Source organism: Nicotiana attenuata, unplaced genomic scaffold, assembly GCF_001879085.1.
Source record: "Nicotiana attenuata strain UT unplaced genomic scaffold, NIATTr2, whole genome shotgun sequence".
NCBI classification, from domain to species: Eukaryota; Viridiplantae; Streptophyta; class Magnoliopsida; order Solanales; family Solanaceae; genus Nicotiana; species Nicotiana attenuata.
In genome coordinates, this window is record NW_017670377.1 from 797,986 (window position 1) to 815,920 (window position 17,935).

The following is a 17,935-nucleotide window of genomic DNA, read 5'->3' on the forward strand; positions in this document are numbered from 1 at the left end:
CGGAAGGTTAAGAGCTTAGAACAGTTATTCCGAAATACGCAAGGGCTCGGAGGACAAGTGAGTGTAGCCTACAAGGACCTGTGCCTGTTCCCTGATGTCCAGTTGCCAGCAGGATTCAAGCTGCCCAAGTTTGACCTATATGATGGCCATGGTGATCCGGTGGCCCACCTAAGGGGGTTCTGCAGCAAGATGAGAGGAGCGGGAGGAAGGGACGAATTATTGATGGCTTACTTTAGTCAAAGTCTAAGTGGAGCAACTTTGGAGTGGTACACATGACAGGATCATGCTCGATGGTACACTTGGGACGACCTGGCTCAAGCATTTGTATGACATTTTTAGTACAATCTCGAAATTGTCCCGGACCGTCTGTCACTAACTAAAATTGAGAAGAAGCCCGGAGAAAGCTTCAGAGAGTATGATTTTCGGTGGAGGGAGCAGGCGGCAAGAGTTGATCCTCCAATGAAAGAGAACGAGATGGTTGATTATTTCCTACAGGCCTTGGAGCCTACCTATTATGGTCATCTGGTATCAGCAGTGGGAAAAACTTTCAACGAGGTCGTGAAAATGGGAAGTATGATGGAAGAGAGTCTCAAGTCTAACAAGATTATAAGTTATTCCGCAATCAAAGCAACTACTCAGGCTATTCAGAGCGGCACTGGAGGAGTATTGGGAAAGAAGAAGAAAGAAGAGGTTGCAGTAGTGGAATCGAGAGCTTGGTCCAGAGGTCCATCACCATATTATCACCAACCTCGCCCTCACCCCCAAACCTACCCACACACCCCATATGGCCCACCGCAGCACTATTACCCACCTCCTGTCCCTAATTTCTCTGTCCACCATGCCCAGACATACCCCAACCTCCTACCCATGCACAATGGCGCACACCCATACCACAAATTACTTACCCAGCTCAAAACACCTACCCACCCCCAAGAACCAACAGAAATCCCACTGGAATCGATTTTCGACCTAACCTTGCATTTAAGAATGATAGGCTGAAAAAAAAAAGAATACTTTCACTCCCTTGGGTGAATCCTACACTAGCTTATACCACAGATTGAGACAGTTGGGCATGTTAAGTCTGATTGAACCCAAATTGCCAAATCCTCCTTCAAGGAATCTGGACCACTCTGTGAGTTGAGTATTGCTCAGGTGCGCCGGGACATGACACAGAAAAATGCTGGCACTTGAAAACGGCTATCCAGGAGCTCATTGACACCCGCCGAATTGAAGTGCAAGCCCCAGAAACGCCTAACATCACCCAAAATCCATTACCAACTCATCACGAGACCCATATGATCGAGCTAGTCCAAAAGGGAGAGCATAAGAAGCCGTCACAAACCGTAATGATGATCAGGGCTAGTGAGGATAGATCAAATGAGAAACTAACAAAGGGGAGAGCATTGATCAAGGTAGGAGAAACAGTTAGCAAACCAGTTGTAGTGATGAAGAAGGAGCTTTTGAGCAGTGTTGCAGAAAAATAAGAACCAGCTAAAGTGGTAGTGTCGGGGGCAGCTGTCAAGCCCGTTGTGATTGTGAAAGGGGCTCGCACAGAGCCGGTTGTCATCAAGCCAGTGACTCAGTTACCAGTAATCAGTGAAAAGGCCGTCCCATGGAATTACGGCCGAGTGACAGTGATGTATCAGGGAAAGGAAGTTAAGGAAGAAGTTTGTGAAACCCATGGACTGACTCGCTCAGGAAGATGCTTTGCTCCTAACGAGCTGAGAAAGGCTAAACTCACCAAAGATAATCCAGTATCAGTAAAGAAAGCTGTAACTGAAGAAGAGGCAGAAGAATTCTTGAAGAAGATGAAGGCACAAGATTATTCCATTGTAGAACAGTTGAGAAAGACCCCGGCGCAAATCTCTTTGCTATCATTACTGATCCACTCAGATGAGCACCACCAGGCATTGATGAAAATTCTGAATGAGGCCCATGTTCCTGACAAGATTTCTGTGAACCACTTGGAGAAAATAGCAAACAAGATTTTCGAAGTCAACAGGGTTACGTTTTCTGATGATGAGCTGCCTTTGGAAGGCACTGAACATAATAGAGCACTCTACCTCACGGTGAAATATGAAGACTCTGTGGTCACCCGGGTGCTAGTCGATAACGGGTCCAGTGCAAACATTTGCCCTCTTTCCACCCTGGAAAAGTTAAAGGTGGACAGTGAGAGAATCCACAAGAATAGTATTTGCGTGCGAGGATTTGCTGGAGGAGGCAAGGACACAGTTGGGGATATAGTGTTGGAACTGACAATAGGTCCGGTTGAATTCACTATGGAGTTCCAGGTGCTCGACGTGGCCGTCTCTTACAATCTCTTGTTAGGCCGACCCTGGATCCATGCAGCAAAGGCAGTGCCATCTACCTTGCACCAGATGGTTAAATTCGAGTGGGACAGGCAAGAGATTGTGGTGCATAGGGAAGATAGTTCGTGTACTCTGGGTGGTGCCATTGTGCCTTTCATAGAAGCTGAGGATGACAAAGGCCCATGGGTTTATCAAGTCTTTGATACGGTATCGGTTGAAAAGATCCCGGAAGGGAAGTGTATTCCTGTGCCAAAGGTAGCTGCTGCATCCGTCTTGGTTGCGTCGGAAATGCTGAAGAACGGATTTGTACCTAGAAAGGGCTTGGGTGCTTCTTTACAAGGCATCGTACAGCCAGTATCTCTTCCTGCAAACCTGGATACTTTTGGTTTAGGCTTCAGGCCCACTGCTGCAGACATAAGGCGAGCTAGAAAAATGAAAAAGAAAGCATGGACCCTTCCAAAACCTATTCCCCGCCTTTCCCGCTCCTTTGTCAGGCCTGGTACTAAGAAGCGCCTAGCAACAGCAATGCCCAGTGGTGTGGTTGATCCCGACAAGGAGCTGATTGAGAGGTTTGAAAAGCTGTTTGATGAGGTGAATGTATTGGAGGCCGGAGAAGGTCCAAGCAAGGCAGATGTTCAGTTCGTGGGGCCCCAGGCAAAGCTTAACAATTGGGAAGCAACTCCCCTTCCTACCCGGAGGGAGTCTTGGTAGTTAGTTTTGATTTCCTTTCAGTTTAATCTGGATTATTTCCAAGGTTGTAATTCGGATGCTATGTTCCGTCCGTTTGGATGAGTTAAACCTTGTTATCTTAAATATTAATGAAATGCAATTTCCCTCCTTTTCATTCCTGATAGTTTTGTCTTTCTTTTCTTTCTTGTACAGTCCCTTTTACGCTGGTTTCAGTGATGTGTCATGCATGAGGAGTCTTCAGCCCAGTCTTAAATGCCAATCTAACTCAGACATAATAATACAAGAAATTGAGTGTGATGACGAAATAGAATATGATGATGAGGAAGCTTTTGAGGAAATCAGTAAAGAATTAAGCCATTTTGAAGAAAAACCCAAACCTAATCTGAATGACACCGAGGCAATCAATTTAGGGGATCAGGAGAATGTGCGGGAAACGAAAATAAGCGTCCATTTGGAACCACAGCTCAGAGAAGAGATAATTAAAGCACTGTTTGAGTACAAAGATGTTTTTGCATGGTCATATGACGACATGCCAGGTTTAAGCACCGATTTGGTGGTCCACAAATTGCCCACTGACCCAGCATGCCCTCCTGTCAAGCAGAAGCTAAGGAAATTTAAAACAGATATTAGTGTGAAAATCAAAGAAGAGGTCACCAAGCAGTTTGAGGCAAAGGTCATCCGTGTCACTCGGTGTCCCACCTGGTTAGCCAATGTTGTGCCTGTGCCAAAGAAGGATGGAAAGACCAGAGTGTGCGTAGATTACCGTGATCTCAATAAGGCGAGTTCAAAAGACAACTTCCCACTACCAAACATCCACATATTGATCGACAATTGTGCCAAACATGAGATTGGTTCCTTCGTGGATTGTTATGCGGGCCATCACCAGACTTTGATGGATGAGGAGGATGCGGAAAAAACGGCATTCATCACGCCTTGGGGAACGTATTGTTATAGGGTCATGCCATTTGGTTTGAAGAACGCAGGGGCAACGTGTATGAGGGCGATGACCACCATGTTCCATGACATGATACATCGGGAAATTGATGTCTATGTAGACGACGTGATCATAAAGCTGAGGAAACAATGTGACCATGTCCGGGACTTGAGGAAATTCTTCCAGAGACTCCGCAGGTACAACCTCAAACTTAATCCAGCAAAGTGTGCGTTTGGAGTTCCATCTGGGAAGTTATTGGGATTCCTGGTAAGTCGGCGCGGTATTGAGTTAGACCCATCCAAGATCAAAGCCATTCAGGAGCTACCACCGCCAAGGAACAAGAAAGAGGTGATGAGTTTGCTTGGCAGGTTGAATAACATCAGCAGGTTCATTGCCCAGCTCACAACGACTTGCGAGCCCATCTTTAAGCTGCTAAAGAAAGATGCTGCAGTTAGATGGACGGATGAATGTCAAGCAGCATTTGACAAGATTAAGAACTATTTGGCTAGTCCACCTGTGTTGGTCCCGCCGGAGCCGGGAAGACCCTTGATCCTTTATCTGACCGTTTTGGATAATTCTTTTGGTTGTGTACTGGGGCAGCATGACATCACAGGAAGGAAAGAGCAGGCGATTTACTACCTCAGCAAGAAGTTCACATCGCATGAGGTGAAGTACACTCAACTTGAGAGGACGTGTTGTGCCTTAACCTGGGTAGCGCAGAAGTTGAAACATTACTTGTCAGCATATACCACTTATCTCATCTCTCGGTTGGGCCCGTTGAAGTACATTTTTCAGAAGCCCATGCCCACGGGGAGGCTGGCGAAATGGCAAATTTTGCTTACGGAGTTTGATATTGTCTACGTGACCCGGACTGCAATGAAAGCACAAGCGCTGGCTGATCATTTGGCCGAGAATCCAGTTGATGATGAATATGAACCTTTGAAAACATACTTCCCCGACGAGGAGATAATGCATGTTGAATAATTAGAACAAGTCGAGAAGCCAGGATGGAAACTATTCTTTGATGGAGCTGCCAACGCCAAGGGTGTCGGGATAGGAGCAGTACTGATTTCTAAGACTAGGCAACACTACCCTGTCACTGCTCAACTTCGTTTCTATTGCACCAATAACATGGCTGAATACGAGGCATGTATCTTGGGTTTGAGATTGGCTATAGACATGGGTGTCCAGGAAATCTTGGTCATGGGTGACTCGGATCTTCTGGTACACCAGATTCAGGGTGAATGGGAGACACGAGATTTGAAGCTCATACCATATCGGCAGTGTTTGCATGAACTTTGCCAACGGTTCCAATCAATAGATTTCAGGCATATTCCAAGGATTCACAATGAGGTTGCCGATGCTTTGGCCACTTTGGAGTCAATGTTGCATCATCCAGACAAGGCTTATATGGACCCGTTACAGATTCAGGTCCGAGATCAGCATGCCTTTTGTAACGTGGTTGAAGAAGAGCTTGATGGTGAGCCGTGGTTCCATGATATCAAAGAATACCTCCGGATAGGAGTGTATCCAGCACAGGCTACGGGGGATCAAAAGAGAGCAATTCGACGCTTGGCAAGCGGCTTTTTCTTCAGCGGAGGGGTGTTGTACAAGAGAACCCCGGATCTTGGATTATTGAGATGCATGGATGCTAAACAGGCTACAGTTATCATGGCTAAGGTACATGCGGGAGTTTGCGGACCTCATATGAGTGGATATGTATTGGCAAAGAAGATTCTCCGAGCGGGTTATTATTGGCCTACTATGGAACGGGATTGTATCAGCTTCGTGCGCAAGTGTCATCAATGTCAGGTACATGGAGATTTGATTCATTCTCCACCATCTGAATTGCATACAATGTCGGCACCGTGGCCGTTCGTTGCTTGGGGAATGGATGTCATTGGGCCGATCGAGCCAGCGGCGTCAAATGGGCACAGGTTCATTCTGGTAGCTATTGATTATTTCACTAAGTGGGTGGAAGAAAAAACCTTCAAATCTGTGACCAAGAAGGCAGTGGTCAATTTTGTGCATTCGAATATCATCTGTCGGTTATCCCGAAGGTAATCATCACAGACAATGGTGCCAATGTCAACAGTCATTTGATGGCAGAGACATGTCAACAGTTTAAGATTACGCACCGCAATTCCACCCCATATCGTCCTAAGGCAAATGGAGCAGTCGAAGCAGCTAACAAGAACATCAAGAAAATACTTCGGAAAATAGTAGAGGGGTCCAGGCAATGGCATGAGAAGCTACCTTTTGCCCTTTTAGGCTATCGCACTACTGTCCGCACTTCCGTAGGGGCAACTCCTTATTCACTGGTGTATGGCACTGAAGCAGTAATACCCGCAGAGGTTGAAATCCCGTCCCTTCGGATTATTGCCGAGGTGGAAATTGGATGTTGAATGGGTTAAAGCCCGCTTGGAACAACTAAGTTTGATTGATGAAAAGAGATTGGCAGCAGTATAAGTTTGATTGATGAAAAGAGATTGGCAGCAGTATGTCACGGTCAGTTGTACCAACAGAGAATGGCAAGAGCATATAACAAGAAAGTGCGTCCGCGGAGATTCGAAGTAGGGCAATTGGTGTTGAGGCGTATCTTACCTCATTGGGTTGAGGCAAAAGGAAAGTTCGCCCCGAACTGGCAGGGGCCATTTGTTGTAACCAGAGTGTTGTCCAATGGTGCATTATATTTGACAGATGTGGAAGGAAAATGTGTAGAAATGGCTATCAACTCTGATGCAGCCAAGCGATACTATGTATTATTTCTTGGTTTAATTGTACTTTATTGTATTTGGCATATTTTTGAGATTGAAATGACGAAGGCATTTTGTTCTGCTATCCAAACACTTTATCCTTTGTTACCCCTTTTGAGCCTCATGCACTTTCTTTCGTACACCTCTTTCAGAATCAATAACAACTTGGAAGCTCGAGCAAGAAAATCAGTGAAGAAACAAGAAAACACCGTCCAACGGAAAGAAAAGAAAAGAAAAAAAAAAGAGAGAAGAAAAAGGCAAAAGAAAAAAAAGAAAAAAAAGAAAAGAAAGGAAAGAAAAGAAATGAAAAGAAGAGAAAGAGGAAGAAAAAGAAAAGAGAAGTCACAACAACAAAGTAATTTCTATGACCTGAACTACGTTTGACTTGATCCCGAAAGGGTACGGAGGCAGCCTCTCCCTGAGGTTCAGTCACATCAAAACAAAATCCCAAAAGTCCCCACGAAAGAAACTGGGGCAGCAGTTATGGTTGTGCAAGAAAGTTGATTCCGAAAGTTGTAGTTGTGAACCCACATTGAATTGTTTTAGAGCCTTTTATACCCTTTCTTTCTAACCCTATCCAAAAGCCTCCATTACGGTCCAAAGAAAGACCTTTTGATCAATCTTCAGGAAGTGCCAATACGAGCAAGTAAAAGTGATTCACGTCAGGGGCAACACTCCGGTGCAAGGGAAAAATGATAAAAATGAGAGAGTCTTATTGGTGAAAACCCTCACGGGCACCGTAAGGCGAAATGAGTCGAGAGAAATAAAAAATGAGAGAGTCTTATTGGTGAAAACCCTCACGGGCACCGTAAGGCGAGGTGAGTCGAGTCAAATAAAGAATGAGAGAGTCTTATTGGTGAATGGGCACCGTAAGGCGAAGGTGAGTTTTTCAGACAAGCAAATGAGACGCGTCTGTGGTCAAAAGCTGCTCAAGACATTGCAGGACGAGCAAGATTTGGGTTTGGGTGAAAATCAGGTTGTGAAAGTACGGAACAGCAAATGTGGCAATCGGAAGTTGATTGGTTAGATAGACTGGGCTGATCAATCCAAATGCATGGCATACTCAATGGTACCAGCTGTTCCACTCAGATAAGTCTCATTCTCTTCTTTCTTCATTACAAATCATCTGTTCTCGGATTCTCTTTATCCTTAACCCTCGAGGTCGTTGCATTTCATTCTTTCGAGGTCAATCTTTAAGATGTTTCAGTGTCAGTTCTGTTCAAAATAAAAGGAAGGAATGTCAAGGCTAACTACCAGCTTCCTAGTTGTACAGACAGGGCCAGAGTATATCAAGATGTCAAAAAGCAAAGCAAGTCATAAAGGACCACTGGAAGTGTCATCGGGGAATTAATCGATAATTGTGGGGAAGAAGCGAAGTTTCAAAAGAGGGGTCAGAAACACAAAAACAACAATATGGGATAGAACACTTGGGTCATCAGAGTCAAGGGGTTGAAATTCGGTTAGGAAGTCGAGGGGATTCAAGGCAAGGCCAGGAAAGCGGGACGGAGTGAAGCCCAGCAGCAGGGATGTACCTAGCAAGAATGCCAGCAACTAGCCACCATTTTTAAAATTGACAAGATTTTTCTTTGATTGAAACAGGGGCGGAAATTTCGGAGAAACCCCCGTACGGGAAGATAGCACCCAAACAGGTATGACTGGAAACTCTCAGGACCCTCCTGGAAAATGGGACTTAGTTTAAATCTCAAAACAATCATGAGTAGCATAATTTAGCATAAATGTTCGCTAAGGAACATAAGTTGGTTTTAAAGTTGCCTGTTTAAGATAGGATTCAATTAGGAGTTGTCAGGACCTTCCTGAATAATGGGACACAGTTTTAAGACCTCCTTTAGGTAACAAGATATTGTTCAGCCGTAGAATTGGCACACTTAAGATGAGACTTGAGTTTTGATTTTTCAGGACCCTCTTGGATAATGGGACGTAGTTTTAAGGTCTGCTTAGATAACAAGATATAGGTAACAAGGTCCGCTTAGGTTAAAATTGTTTTTTTAAAACTAGAAGTTGTCAGGACCCGCCTGGATAATGGGAAGTAGTTTAAGACCTTTTAGACAACAAATGTAGTGGTAGTAACACCTTTGGAAGATATAACTTAGGTTCGTAATCAGGACCTCCCTGGATAATAGGACTTAGCTTTCACATGCTTATAATAGTTGGTAGAATAATCCAATTTAACACTCACATCTGTGCCCAGCCACCAAACCGGGGCAGGAAATGTTCTTTGTTTTCTTTATTTGTTGCAGTCAGGAGCCCACCTGGAGAACAAGGGAATACTTTCCAAGCTTCAGCAGTCAGGAGCCTACTTGGAGAACAAGGGAATTCTTTCCAAGTGTTGCAATCAGGAGCCCACCTGGAGAACAAGGGAATATTTCAAATTTCAGCAATCAGGAGCCCACCTGGAGAACAAGGGAAGTACAATTCCAATGTTTGCTTCTAGTATTTGATAACATGTTGTACCCAGTCACCAAACTGGGGCGGAGAATCTTCGTTGCTTGTTTTGTCGCGGTCAGGAGCCCACCTGGAGAACAAGGGAATACCCACCTGCAGAACAAGGGAAAACTTTTCAAGTCCAGCAATCAGGAGCTCACCTGGAGAACAAGGGAATACTTTTCAAGCTTCAGTAGTCAGGCGCTCGCCTGGAAAACAAGGGAAGTACAATTCAAATTCTATCCTTAATTTTAATATCTGATAACATGATGCGCCCAGCCGCCGCACTGGGGTAGAAATTTTTCTTTGTTCGTCTGTTTTGTTGCAGTCAGGAGCCCGCTTGAAGAACAAGGGAATACTTTTCAAGCTTCATCAATCAGGAGCCCACCTGGAGAATAAGGGGATACTTTTCAAGCGTGAGCAGTCAGGGGCCCGCCTGGAGAATAGATGCACACATTTCAAACTTCAACAAGTCTAGCATCACGCAGAGGAACGGCAAAACATCTCCAATCACAATGCAAGGCAACAACGCAAGAATTCCAGTGGAAGAATACAAGTACAAGGCAACACAAAGAGCAAGTTAGAAGACATAGATAGGACCCTTTTTGTAATTCATAGATCATAGCTTAGGCTAGCTTCTTTTTATTAACATGGTGTAATAAGGAGGTCAGCAAGCAGTAGCAGCAGCAACAGCAGTGAAATCACAGCCCTGGTAGTCCCAGCTACCAAACCTTCCAGAACTACACCGACCTGATTCCTTTATAGCCAAGGATATGTAGGCAACCTTTGAAGCAGTGTTCGGTCAGACAGTTTTCAAAAATGCTTCTCATGGAGTGCCAAGCAGGCAAAAATCTCTCATAGTTGCTCACTTATCTTTGCACGAAAACTCTACGTGTTTCCGAGCAAAGAGGGGCAGCTGTGAGCACGTGATTTTTGCCTCGCTTGAACTATTCCTATAAAACTCTTAAAAATTAGGATTTTTTCTTTAGTATTTGATTTTAGGGAATTAATTGCATGATGCTTTTTTTGTTTGCATTTTTGTGCGCATTTTTAGTTGTCATAAAAAATAAAATGAAAAAATAAAAAATTTATTACAAAATAGCATACTTGTATTTAGGACCCAATTCTAGATTTTTAGATTAATTAACATCATTGAAAATAAGAGAAAAAAATTAAAAATAGTCCTTTGCATTGTTTTACTTTTAATTTTGATTTTTTCTTAAGTTTTCTTTTTAAAACTAGGATTTATTTAATTTTTGAGAATTAATTAGTTTTAGTTTTAGAGTTTAAATCAGGTCTTGTTTATTTTTAATTTTGTACTTAATAAAATCTACAAATTGTTAATAAGAAAAGGAAGAAAAGAAGAAAACAAATAAAAAAAAATTCAATTAATTAAAAAGAATGAATTTTTAGGCTGTTGTGTTTGGGCCATTTTAATTCATTAGCCCAAAGCCAAAAATCCCCAAAACTGGACCAAACACCCAGCCCAAATTACACCCAAACTCGGTCCAGCCCCGTGTTAATAAAACGACACTGTTTTGTTAAGTGTTAATCCTGGCCGTCGAGGATCTTTGATCCTACGGTCAGGAACTAGGTTAATTTTAATATAAAAATGTCGGATAACCCTACACCCCTAGGTCGTCTCTCTCATTCCCCACTCTAACCAGAGAACTCCCCACCGGTGCCGCCTAAACCGCCGCCGGAAATCGCTCACGGCGGCGGTCAAGCTCCAAATTTGCCCAAATTTGCACCCCTGCACCGTCTTAACCTCCTCAATACAAATCTGTGATTAATTCTCCTCAAATCCCAATCAAACGCCTCAAACACTTGAAACCCTAGGCGCCGCCACCACCGTGCACGGCGGCGCCGCCACCCAAATCCGTCCAAATTAACACCCTTGAACCGCCTTCATCTCCTCTCCCCAAACCTCAAACCCCGTCCCTCGAACCCTCACAAAACTCCTCAAATATCAAATCGAAAATCCGGCCTAAACCCTAAATCCTCCAAATCTCACCAAATTGACATCATATGACCTCCTCACTTCCCTCATGTTGAATCCAGCGTCAGTAGCATTCGAATCTCACCGGAGTGGTTCAAATTGTAAATCTGAGAAGCGGCAGGACTGTAGAAATTATATATCAGTGAGTTTTCTGTTCTTTCTTTCTTCCTTGTTTGATTTTTCTTTTCATGATTTTTGATTTCTAGTTTAATGTTCGTTTTTGGGTTGATTCTGCCTGCACTATTTCTGATTTTTAGTTTAATTTTGTTTTAATTTTTGATGTTGTTGGTTTAATCCAGTGGTCAGTTCTTTGATTTTTACTTTTATTGAGTAGTTTAGTTAAATTCGATTTTTTGTTTTCTGTCCGGTTTTCTTAGAACTAATTTCGATTCTTTGTGATTCATATTTGACTTCGATGCATGATTATGTATTTGACATGAATTATTTTAGTTTCCATTTTTTTTACTTGTTGGTTAATGGTTAATTCACTGTTTGACCATAGGATATTAGTGTTCATTAGGGTTAAAGTTCAATTTCAATTAACTAGATTAGTTAGCTCAAATTTTTAAACTCTGTTTGGTTATAGCTGATTAATCTCTAGTTTTAGTATTGACTAACTATGGTTATTTGGTTAGTTAACAAGGCTAGGCTAGGTTAGTAAATTTCAGAGTAATTGAAGGGTTGAATAGGCACTCCTAGGTAGAGAATAATGTTGTAGTTGAGACTAGAACCAACTAGAATCTTCTAGGACCTTCCAGAGTAGGGCTTTAGTGTAAATCTCAGTAATTTTAGTGGGATAACTTGAGTAACAAGTCAGAAAATAAAGGGTTAAGAAGAAATAAGTAAAGGACTAATAGTGTAAATAGAAAATGGAAGAGCTGCTCTCATTTTGCCTATAAAAGGCAGTAGATACTGCCTTGTTTTACAAGTTTTGAGCAAAAAAAAGAACTCCCCTCCAAAATTTCTCTCTAATCTCCAGATCTGAATTTGAAATTCAAATATTCAAAAACCCAAAAACAGTAGAAAACCTCTAGAAAAACCAAAAAAATAGCACAAAAATGCCCCAAAATGTTGTCCTATTGGAAACCTTAGGTTAATTTTGAGATTTGGTTGTTGAATTGCATCTTCTAGATCAATATCTGGTTGCTGAAATTTGTTTTGAAGTTTCCTGGGTCAATCTCGAGTTCATTTGGGTTTTATTCAAGCTGTGTGTGGTTGATTTACTGATCTTATTGGTCTAGCACATGTCCTGGGTTTGAACTTGTTTTTGGGCTGTATTTGAGTCAACTGCTTGTCATTTGCTGCTGCTGACCTATCCTTTCTTCTTATATTGCAATTTCCAGGTACAAATTCTAAACCGTGGTGATGTATATCTGATTTGAGAAGTTGAAAAATGGAAATCCTATCGCTCTGTGCCTGTTGTTTATGTAATCAGCTTAGTTTAGATTAATTTCTCTTTAGTAGCTAAATGTTGTAACTGAACTGGACTGTATGAAATTTTTCGGAATGGCTGTAGTTAATTTGAATGGTTATTTTCGTGTGCTTTAACATAATTGATAGCTTAATTTGTTCATTGTGAGCATGTTGAAAATGAGGCTCGGGATAATTAAATCGCTGTTAGCTTTCAGATTTAGAATATTAAGATTAGTATCACGTGTGTTAACAGGAGAAGCATAAGTAGTAATAGGATTGGATTCGAGCAATTGAACTGATTTCGTCATATAGCTGAACATCATTTTAGTTAATCCTAGCTTCCTATAGTTGCTTGTGGAATGCATAGCTTAATAACTTTATAAATGCTTTAAATCTAGGTTCAGTCTGCAAGTACATTTCATAAAAAACGTAGGAGGTTGCAATTAGTGAGCTGCTGAAATTTTCAGAATAAGTATGCTAAATTCCAAGTGCACATGAATTGAATATGTATGCAAAATTGGATTAAGGTCAGAAGTAAACTTGTGTGTGGTCTAAATTGGACTCCCTTTAGTTAAATATAGCTTGGGCCTGATTTTCGTTTACACGAGGCCCATGTTTGAGCGCTGTTTCTTTTTACAGGCAGATTGGATCTGTTTAAGGCCAGTTTTAAGGCCCAAACCGCTGAAAGCCTCAATGAGGCTGCCTTGTTTAACTTCAACACCCATTTGAACATCTTAGTCATAATACATGGACGTGACAATTAATTAGGACCTTTAGAGACATTATTAAATAGAAAATCCTAGTTTACTTAGGTTGGACCCTTAAATAATAAATGGGATGAGCCTCGCCAAACAAAACACATAAATTGCGGGGCCCTCGATAAATGTTTACATAAATACTTAGACTCCGGGATAGACCGTTTAACGAATTTCACGGCTTTCCCCAAAGATAATAACGCGATAGTCTCTTTAGGCACGCACTTTAAACAATTTTACCTTCCTAAATACGGGTGCACATTTATGTGACCCAAATCTAAATCTCAACGAAGTCGAAATGTGTCAAAAACCGCGGGTGCATTTATGTGACGTGGTTCGAGACGTGTTTTCACGACGTTGCAATATTCTAAAAAATAATAATAATAAAACGGTTCAAAGTTAAAAAGCACATAGGTCAAAACATGTATTAAAATCAAATAAATAAGCCAAATATGACAGTTGAGCGACCGTGCTAGAACCACGGAATCCGGGAGTGCCTAACACCTTCTCCCGGGTTAACAGAATTCCTTACTCGGATTTCTGGATCGCGGACTGTTAAACAGAGTCATATTTTACTCGATTCGGGATTCAACCAGTGACTTGGGACACCATGAATTTCCCAAGTGGCGACTCTGAATCTTAATGAATAACGAATCCCGTTTCGATTGACCTTTAAGTAGAAAAACTCCTTTACGCCCTTGCGGGTGTAGTGAAAAAGGAGGTGTGACAACTTCCTTCCGGCGCCACCCATTCCTCTACAGGGATGTACGGCTCATGATCAACAAACTCCAAGTCGTCATCTTCAGGGTAGTCCCTGAGTCGGTAAAGGGAATCAGGGTCCAGTACCTTGGCCCGAGTACTCTTTTTGTTGCTCTTTTGGACCCTGACCGCAACCCTTTTTCTTGGCCTCGGCGTCCGCATCCAGGGAGCCAGAAGACCCCCTCTTTCTTCTCTTCTTTTCCTCTTTCTTCACAGCGGCCTCGGCGGCAGGCTGTCCCGACGGGGAGGGATTTGCAGTTAGGTACGAGGCCTCGTCCTTATCCATTGCATGTTGATCAGTGGTCTTGGGCAAACCTGTAGAAGAAAGAAAGTGACTTAGTCAAAACGACAATAAAACAAAAGGGAAATTAAATTGGGGGAAGAAGGACACTCACCATGGGAACGGGCCTCCCACTTGCCTTTTGAGAGTTTGTGCCACTCGCGCTCGGAGTACGTTAATTTCTTGCAGATCCCATCGACCCACTCCTTGAAATAGGGGATTGCATTGGGGACTCAGGCGACCGCTGCACAACGGGAAAACAAGGTAATGAGAAAGAAGAACAAAATCAAAGAACTATTTAACTACTCAGGACTTAGGAGGAGACAAACTTACATTTTGAGCTCCACTTCTTAGGGAACATCATGAAATCAGAGGGAATGAGATTCTCTGTCTTCACCCAAACGAATCTCCCCTGCTAGCCTCGGTCCTTGTCTTGGTCGATGCTTGAGAATGGAGCCTTCTTTGCCCATCGGGCAAGCTTGATCACTTCCCTCGGAAGATTCGGGGGTCGTAGATGTGGAGTAAATGGTCGATAGTGAACCGAGGCTCCTCCGTGTTATTAACAAAGTGACGGAGGAGGATCACGGTCCTCCAAAAAGATGGATGGATCCGTCCGAGGCAGACCTAGTACCTTTTAGAAAAGTCGAGGACCACCAGGTCCATAGGGCCAAGCATGAAGGGGTACGTATAAACGCTTAAGTACCTCTTCATGTAAGTTGTAATGTCCTCCTCGGGATCGGGGATGACTATTTCCTTACCTTCTCACTTGCAATCCTCTCGGACCATCGGGAGTGTTTCTTCGGTGATAGAGCAGATGTACCTCCACACCTCTTCACCATGATCCCCTTGTTTTGAGGCCTTCTCAGCCTTAAAATCATTGTTTATGGAGGCCTCCGGGAATAAAGTCTTTAAGGAGAGGTTCCGGGGCTACTGCCGGTAAAGTCGCTTCAATGCTAGTGGCTGGGGTGGAAGTTGAAAGGGCGGTATTATGAGGCATGGATATCAAGGTTTTCGCCATCGAATTCTAGGAATATGAATGTTTGAAGGCGGATATGAAGGTTTAAAGAAGAGTATGAACATTTGAAGGTCAAACTTAGATTTAAAGACAAAATATGAAGATAGGAGATGAAGATATAAGACGTGAAGAACAATGTATGATGATTTGAAGGAATTATGAGCAAGTAAAAAGTTTGGGGGTAACTTAAGAAGGTTTGAAATCGGAAAGTAAAAAAGTAAAAAAAGAACCGAAACTTTTATAGGAGGGAGGTAATTAATGTGTGACGTTTCACATTCGAGGACAATCATCCGGCGGCTGACATGTGTCCAAAGTCAGAATGACACGATTAATGGGATGTTTCACTGACTCGTCGACTTGATTGTAACGACGGAGGAAGGAACGGGGGTCAATTAATCACTTTTTGTCGTTTCGATAAATCTGATCTTCGAAAAGTGCGGGGACTATCTGTGTGCGGGTAAAATTGGGGATAAAGTTACCTTCGATTTACCGGTAAAGAAACGAGAGGGAAACACGATCTGGTATGACCTCGAGTAGGGGTTCCACATCTCAGAACCCGGGGAGGACGAATGGTGCACCTGGGACCGCATACGACTGAACATCGGGTCCGAGCAGAGTGAAGGTTCGAGACTAAAGGAAAAAATGGTTAAGCACGATAAGCGGGGAGCCTTAATATCCTCCGTCAACCGGATATAATGATGTAAATCTCGCCCGATATCAACTACAAATCATCATTTACTAGGAAGAGAAGGTTTTTACCTTATTTAGACTTGTACTATGATTGAAATTTCCCTACTATATAAAGGGGACAACCTTTTCATTTTAAAACCATTATTGGCACGCATATCAAAGCAATAAAGTTCATTTTTGTTCTCTAGTTAATGTCCATAGTGTTCTTCAGCTGCTTAATTATTTGGCTGCAACCGAGCTCGTCTCGAGGGCCGGACCGAAGTCAATCTTTAGTGTTCATCTGAAAGCCAAGCTTAATTGTTCATTACGTTTGGTTTGATTATTTTGCTTCTCTTTACTTTAATTATTTTCTGTTTATAGATCATTTGTGTTAAATTAAATCGCGTATCTTTAACCGTGTATAAATTTAATTATTACTCATTTTAATGGTATACAACCCAGATTAAAAAAAGTGTGTTACATAAATTGAGATAGAAAAGGTATTAATTTTTCTAGTAAATATATAAAATAAATAATCAAATAAACCATAAAAAATCTATAACCTAGTATGTACTATTGAGAAATTCTCTAAGTTGGCGTTAAGTGAAAATTATTATTGTACTTGAAATATTTTGAATCAGAAAACCCATTTCAGTTTCAAGTTGAAGTTGAAAATTGCTTCTAATTTGTGAAACAAACATAAAATTTTCAAATACTTTTATCCAGTATTTGCAAATATTATGCATGCGATGGTTTTCTAGTTAGGAAAGACAAGATTGGAAAAGAAGTTATTAGGGATAAGGTGAAAGTGGCATTCGTGGAAGATAAGTTGCGGGAATCGATGCTGCAATGGTTTAGGCATATCAGGAGGAGAGACATAGATGTCTCGGTCAGGAGGTGTGAGAGGTTGCCCATGACGGGCTTGATTAGGAAGGGCAAGGTAGGCCAAAGAAGCATTGGGGGAGGTGATTAAGCAGGACATGTCGATGCTTCACCTAACGAAGAACATGACTAGCAATAAGAAGGCGTGGAGGTCAAAGATTAAGGTGGTGGGTTGACAGGTAGTTGTGAGTTTCTCCTAGGTTTACCAGTAGTACTAGTAATATTCTTGTTGTTGGTTGAAAGATAATTTCTTCTAGTTAGTTATTATATCTGGTACTTAGCGAAAATTGCTACTCAAAATTGTTGTTCCCTGATTGTACTATTTGATGCTATTTTTTCTCTCCTTTTACTGAAAATTATTGCTCCCTGATTGTTACTATTTGATGCTTACTTTTTCTCCCCTTTTTCCTTATCGTCTTTTGTCTCCATCTTCTTTCTTTCTTCTTCTTCCCTTCTCTTTCTTTCCACCTTTTCCTGAGCCGAGGGTCTATCAAAATAGCCTCTTTATCTCTCCAGGTAGGGGTAAGGTTTGCGTACACGCTATTCTCTTCAGACCTTATATGTGAGATTATATTGGATATGTTGTTGTTGTTGTTGTTGCTGCTGCAAATATTATGCATGTCGAAAGGGGGACTACTAATAAGAATTCGTCACTTACAGTCATTACTCATTATCACATTTGTAGCTTCTACCAATTTCAGGGTTAACGAAAGGAAAAATTACGCTCAAATACAATTGATACCATGATGCTACCAAAAATGGCCCATATTTGTAAGTGCTACCAAAACTAGCCCACATTGTATATGATATGTAAAAGTTATTTCACCCTTTAGCCCTAGTAGTTGCTAACAAGAAAAACAAATGATAAAAAGACTTTCTCTCGTCTTCTTCGCTGCCTCCTCACTCTTTCCATCATCTTCTCCACCAGAAATCTCTTCCCTTTTCATCGTCTTCCATTACTCTCTGTTCCTATCTTTTCACAGAAAATATTTTATCACCTATTTCATTTTTTTCTTTGTCACACCACACAAG